Source organism: Rhipicephalus microplus, chromosome 6 (genome assembly GCF_043290135.1).
Source record: "Rhipicephalus microplus isolate Deutch F79 chromosome 6, USDA_Rmic, whole genome shotgun sequence".
In the NCBI taxonomy this organism is placed as follows: Eukaryota; Metazoa; Arthropoda; class Arachnida; order Ixodida; family Ixodidae; genus Rhipicephalus; species Rhipicephalus microplus.
The window spans coordinates 65,103,101-65,109,562 of record NC_134705.1 but is presented as its reverse complement, the minus strand read 5'-3'; the positions used below and the strand labels follow the sequence as shown (position 1 = coordinate 65,109,562).

Below are 6,462 nucleotides of genomic sequence, written 5' to 3'. Positions count from 1 at the left end.
TTTTGCCCGTGTGTCACGGGTATTAGTCGAATTCCGCTGAGTAATGTGCGAGAAAACTCGTGACAGACGGTCTTCGGTCTTCTGGAGACAGGTGGTTGCACAAATGCGACAGTGCGTCAACGTGCAGCCATATTCGTGGATTATTTCGCCCCACTACGATAGCTTCATCACTGCGCTCGCTGGTGTTGCTTGTTTTTGTTTACCATCACTTTTGGCTCATACACACTGTGGGGGATGGGCCGGTTTGTTCTTCTGCTTATTCAACTTCTACATATTCGGCTTAGTGAAGCTGTGAGGAATGAAGAGTGGGTACAGAGGCAAAGCAAAGCACAGCAAAGCGGGCCCTGGCGTGATCTCACGCGTCCTGGTTTCCACAGCGCTTCAGGTACGTGCGTGGCGCGTCCGTACGTCTAGAGCGCAAGTTTTCTTGGAACTTCCAGCAACTGGCAATTCCATTCAGGTGAGCGTGCGAGGATGTTTGTTGTACTTAAAGAGAGCCAACGGCGGATTAGCTGGTATGAGATGGTGTCCAGAATTGTAGTGTGTGATCAACAAGGTGATGCCCGCCGTGGTGGTCTATGGCTATAAGGTACTCGACTGCTGACCCGCAGGTGGTGTGATCGAATCCCGGCTTTGGCGGCTGCATTTCCCTGTGCTCACAATAGGATGCACGTTAAAGAACCCCAGGTGGTCGAAATTTCCGGAGCCCTCCATTACGGCGTCTCTCATAATCATAAGGTGGTTCTGGGACGTCAAACCCCACATATAATCATATCGTCTTGTAGGTGATGGCTGAGGGCACCAGCGAGGTAGCTGACCACGTGGCAACGAATTACAGCCACCGCTGGCCGAAGCTGGGACCCAGGTCAGTGGACATAGGAAAATCATATCGGGGCTTTGCCGCTCCACCGTACAGCAGATGTGTGCGGGGTGGGTCCTGTGGCGTTCTTTGCGATTTTAATTTGTGATGGGGAATAGTGTAGATGCGTAGACGTGGCGAGAGCACGCGTGGTCAGGTTAAGACGTCGCGTGATGATGTGAAATGAAAATGCCTTCGCTTGTCACTGCAGCTGTAAACAGAAACACGAACACCCAATTTCTAGAGGCTGTTTTAATTTTTGTTCCGAAATGGGTGAATTCGAAAAGCGGAAATAGCTTGGCACATATATACACACTTCTAGCTTTGCTCTGAAACAGTAATATTAAATTACTCAATAGTTTTATTATTATGAGTAGGGATGTTAAAAAAAACTTGGAGTATGTAGGTGTGAAATGAACCGAAAAAAAGAAGGGGCTCTCCAATTGTGGAATTTACACACAAACATATATTTTCCCAGAGCAATCGTAAGTGTGAATGAACACAGCTAGCGCAGTCCCCGCACGCGAATACCGAGCCGGCGCGATACCACGTCAGCCGGGGCGACGTGTTTCGGACACTCGCCGCACCCACGTCGTTTACCCCGATATCATTGGTAAATTCGAACCAATTTTCTATCACTGAATTTATTGTCGAACTCACCCTCGCAGGGGTGAGTGGGCCGATCCCGGAGGTAGTGCAATCCCGGGTCAACCCGTAGCGGAGGTGAAGCAAGCTTCAAGCACTCCGCCGCATCACAAAAATAAGTTTAATATCTTGTATTCAAATAGGATTCGTATCAGATATTACGCTGATAAGAACAGATACTACACAAAGAGAAGTTTATTCAACTTCAGACAAAAACAACAGGTACATTGATATGCGTTTTACAGATTATGCATATGCAGTTTCGAAACGCGTTATATGTACACAGGTGCTCATTCACACGAAGGGAATACAAATGAGATGCGTAACCTATGTACATGTTTACGATCATGAACGTCAACTAATTGGGAAAGAAAACACCTTTGAATTGGTGTTTATAACATAAGTGTTATACAGAGTGGCGGGGGTAGGGGAAGGCGCGATATATAGACATATATACATGCGTACTGACATTTACAGGCATCAAACTAATAGGAGGGTACCAAAATGAATTCTCAGCGTATATACTCATACACTTAACAAAGCTCTGTGACAGAAGACAGGTGGGGGGTTTTTTACATATATACAATGAACAGCGACGCCTTGATGCCTACGAGCGGGGCCAGCGGCACTACACAACGTCAAGAAAGTTTCATCGCCTGGATACAAATTTCTTTATAAACACAAGCGCTAGAATGATGTGTCTGGGGAAAGGGGCGAGGGGGGTCACCATGGTTGGGAACCGCATATGTGTCGCTCCTGGGTTATACGGCGCCAAAAACCGAGAGTGGTTAGTAGTTGATCATTGGAGCGACCAGCTTGCCATCTCTCAAAAAGAAGAATTTCGTGTGCCAGCGGCGGAGAAACATCTCCTCTCCGCTGGCCTCGAGTTCCCGGGAAAGGAGCTTCCACACCAGCCTTCTTCTACGTGCAACGGCAGGTGGCGCCGCCCGAACTGGCTTTCGCCGCGCTTCCGCGAGCGAGCGACGTTGCCACACTATAAAAAGAGTGCAGGCAGTCACAAGCCGTGCAAACGTTCCCTTGTTGCGTTTATGACCTAGTGGGGGCGGATCCCAAAGCAATGCGCCACCATACGCCAGACAGGCCGAGCGGACGTACATTCAATCAAGGCGTACTTTTGTGTTTCGGGCTCCCGGCAGTTCGGGCAACGGTCGTCGGGCACAATGCTTAGTCTCTTCAAGCGGTGTCTAGTGGGGAGGACCTCCCACGCCTTCTTCAAAAGAAAATCCTGGATTTCACAGGGTAGCAGGCTATGCAGCAGGGAAAGGTCGCGCCTAGCTTGCTCTGCTCGTTGCCGGTCCTCGTCGCTGAGTTGGCTTGCCGTGAGTGCCTCCACTATGCGGGCAGGCTGCTCCGTGTCGGGGTCACGATTCGGCGCTTCCTTGCGCAGCATGCGTGCCGTCACTGCTGCCACCTTGTAAAAGAGCGAGGGCAATTCGGCGTGCGGGCCGGAGTTTCGACCGGCATCCAGCCAACTCTTTGACGGGCCGCTCCAATAGAGCAGCAGGCCTCTCCCGACGTAGTCGCTTGCTTGCGCCACCTTGCGAGCCGTCTTCAAGGTGAGCACTTTGCTCGAGGTGAGCGCGTGTGGAAGACCTGGTCCCCCCTCCTTAACCTCCAGCTGGAGGAGGGTTCGTTTGACAGGGGGTGGTGTCCTGCCACACAGCAGTTCATTCGCTAACATGCGGAGTCGAGTAGCAAGCCGCGCCGGCATCACCCTGCTCGCGTAGGAGGCCAAGGCAAGGACGCTTGTCTTCATTGCAACAACCTTTTCGCGCAGGGTCCAGTTGAGCAGTTTTGCACGCTCGGTGAGCTGTGCAGCCCTGTCTATGATGCGCACCCATGTTGAAGTGTCGATGTCTTCTCGGGTAAAATAGACGCCGAGGACCTTGACCATGCTGACCGGTTCTATGTCGCGCAACGCTTCAGGAGGAAACAGACCGAAGAGCAGGGCTCGGCTCTTCCTCTCATTTAGCTCGGCTCCTGACGCCTCAGCGTACAGCTTGAATATGCTGCGTAAGCGGTCGAGGCTTCGCGCGTCCTTGAGGAAAAGGGATATGTCGTCTGCAAATGCCAGGACTCTGATCTCTTCGGTGCCGGTCAATGGCAGGCCTCGCATGCACTCGCCGCTGGCCAAGGTTGTCAGCAGGGGCTCGATCGAGAGTGCGAACAGCGTTGGGCCCAAGGGGCACCCTTGCCTGATGCCTCTCGTGTACCGAAAAAAGGCCGTCATCATGCTGTTAACCACGATGCAACTGCGCAGGTCAGAGTACAGGAGCTCGAAGACAGCCACAAACTCCTGCGGGAGCCCGAACCGGCGAAGCACTTCAAAGAGGTACGTTTGCCTAACCCTGTCAAACGCCTTGGCTTGGTCGAGGGACAGGAAGGCGCCCGTGACTCTCTTCAGGGCCGCGTATTCGAAGACGTATCTGGTGGCCGTAAGATTTGCAAACATAGATCGGGCAGGTACGACGCAGGCCTGGTGGGGGGCTATCAAATCTGGCAAGAAGGTCCTCAGTCTGTTATTGAGTATGGACGCCACGATCTTGTAGTCTACATTGGGTAGGGAGATCGGGCGCCATGATGACAGTTCGCATGCAGGTGATCCGTTCTTGAGGATAAGGGCGATGCGCCCTGCGCTGAAAGAGTCGGGTTTTGCGTGCTGCTGAAGGACCAAGTTGACCATGGCCAGGAGCGGGGCACACAGGACATCGAAGAAGGTCCCGTAGAAACTGGCCGTGAGGCCGTCAGTACCCGGAGCCGAGTCCGGCGGCATGGCTCGGATGGCTGTGCGGAGTTCCTCCTCCGTTGCTGCGCCGCACAAGGCTGTGCACTAAACTTCGGCGAGTCGAGGCAGGTGCGAGCACAGACTGTCCATGAGAGTTGCCTCTGGAGAAGGGCCGCATGAGTCCGGCTCGTGGATGATGGTCAAAAGTAATCTCGAAACACCGTTTCGATCTTGGCGGGTCCGAGGTGAGGCTGCCATCAGGACGTTGCACCTCTACGATTCGCAGGGAGCCGTTTCCACGTGCTTCGGTTAAAGCTGGTCCCGCTGGTTCCCCCGCAGGGGTCCCTTGTTCAAGTGGGTTGCGCGCGTATTCCCGGAAGAGGCGGTCGTGCTTAACTTGCAGCGAGTGGAGGTAGTCGCGCGTGCATGCCGTGAGGTTGTCCGTGCTCTGTACTATCCGCATTCGGCGGAGTATCTCGTTGATTTATTTTGTGATGCGCTTCTTCATCACGCTGCCTTCTTCTTGCAGGAATGCTCTCCATCTCGCTTTCAAGTCGTCCCATACAGCCGGGCTGGTGCAGGGGGTAGTTTCAATTGTCTCCTCCAGGTACGCGGATATTCTCGGAGCGCTTGTACGGTCTTGGATGAGTGCCGGATCGAGGCGCCAAGCTTCATTTCTCGGGTGACGGCCAGGTGTCCCCCTCACTGTTGTTACCAAAGGGAGGTGATCAGTTCTGTCCGAAAGCCCTTCAGTGAGGGTGAGGACTTCGCACGCCATGATGGAATGGACAAGGCGTTCAGGGACGTAGGCTCGGCCGAGTCTGCTGGCCGTGGTCCGTGAGGTCCGAGTGGGGACGAACTCGTTGCCGTGTACGTGTACCCATGCGTCCGTGAGCCGCAGGTGCCGGAGGATCTTCACCAGCTCTTTGGCGTGGTAGGTCGAGCCCCCTTGGCCCGGGCCCCGGACGTCTCTTGTGAAGTCCACGACACAGTTAAAGTCTCCGAGAACCACGTAAGGGACGGGCTCCAGTAGGTAGCCGTCCAGCTCCTTAAAATAGGTATTGGTGTCCGATCTGGTCACCGGCAAATAAACGTTCACAAAGCGCACCTTGCACCCGTCGACGAAGACGTCGAGCACAAGTGTGCGCCCATTCACTCCGAAAACACAGTGCGACTTTTGCCGGAACCTGTCCGTAACGAATGCGACACCAACGCCACAAGCCCTCGCGGATGGTAATGAAAAAAGCCGTCAACTTGGCAGTTGGGCCTAAATAATGTAACATCGTGGTTGTCTCGGCTACTGTACAGATCTCTGTAAAACTCCTCCGCTATTTTAACTATCCTATCCATATTGGTAGTTATTTTGCCTTCTTTGTCCCTTAGTGCATACATCCGACTTTTGCCTATCCCAAGTTTCCTCTTCAATGCTTTGACACTTCCTCCGTTTTTCAGAGCGTGTTCGATTCTCTCCATGTTATACCTTCTTACATCGCATACCTTACGTCTATCAATCAACTTCGAAAGCTCTGCCAGTTCTATTTTGTCTGTTGTACTTGACACTTTCATGATTTGACGCTTCTTAATTAGGTTCTTCGTTTCTTGGGAAAGCTTGCCAGTGCCCTGTCTAACTACCCGGCCTCCAACTTCCACTGCACACTCCGTAATGATACTAGTCAGATTATCATTCATTGTATCTACGCTAAGGTTGGTTTCCTCACTAAGAGCCGAATACCTGTTCTGCAGCGACACTCTGAATTCCTCTACTTTCCCTTTCAGTGCTAGCTGATTGATTGGCTTCTTGCGTATCAGTTTCTGTCGTTCCTTTTTCAAGTCTAGGCGAATTCGAGACCGTACCATTCTATGGTCACTGCATCGTACCTTGCCAATCACTTGCACATCCTTAACGATTCCAGGGTGTGCACTCATTATAAAGTCTATTTCGTTCTTATTTTCGCCATTAGGGCTCCTCCATGTCCACTTGCGGTTTTCTCGTTTTCGGTAGAAGGTATTCAAAATCCGTAAATTATTGCGTTCTGCGAATTCTACTAGTAGCTCTCCTCTGGCGTTTCTAGTACCGATGCCATAATCTCCTACTGCCTGGTCTCCAGCCTGCTTCTTCCCTACCTTCGCATTAAAGTCGCCCATCACCATAGTATACTGTGTTTTTACCTTACTCATTGCCGATTCCACGTCTTCATAGAAGCTTTCAACT

At 52.1% G+C, this 6,462-nt stretch overlaps 1 pseudogene; it reads right to left on the bottom strand.

The window, feature by feature from the left end:
- Positions 1–1,528: 1,528 nt before the first annotated feature.
- Positions 1,529–1,730, bottom strand: LOC119168812 (U2 spliceosomal RNA; annotated as a pseudogene).
- Positions 1,731–6,462: the final 4,732 nt, after the last annotated feature.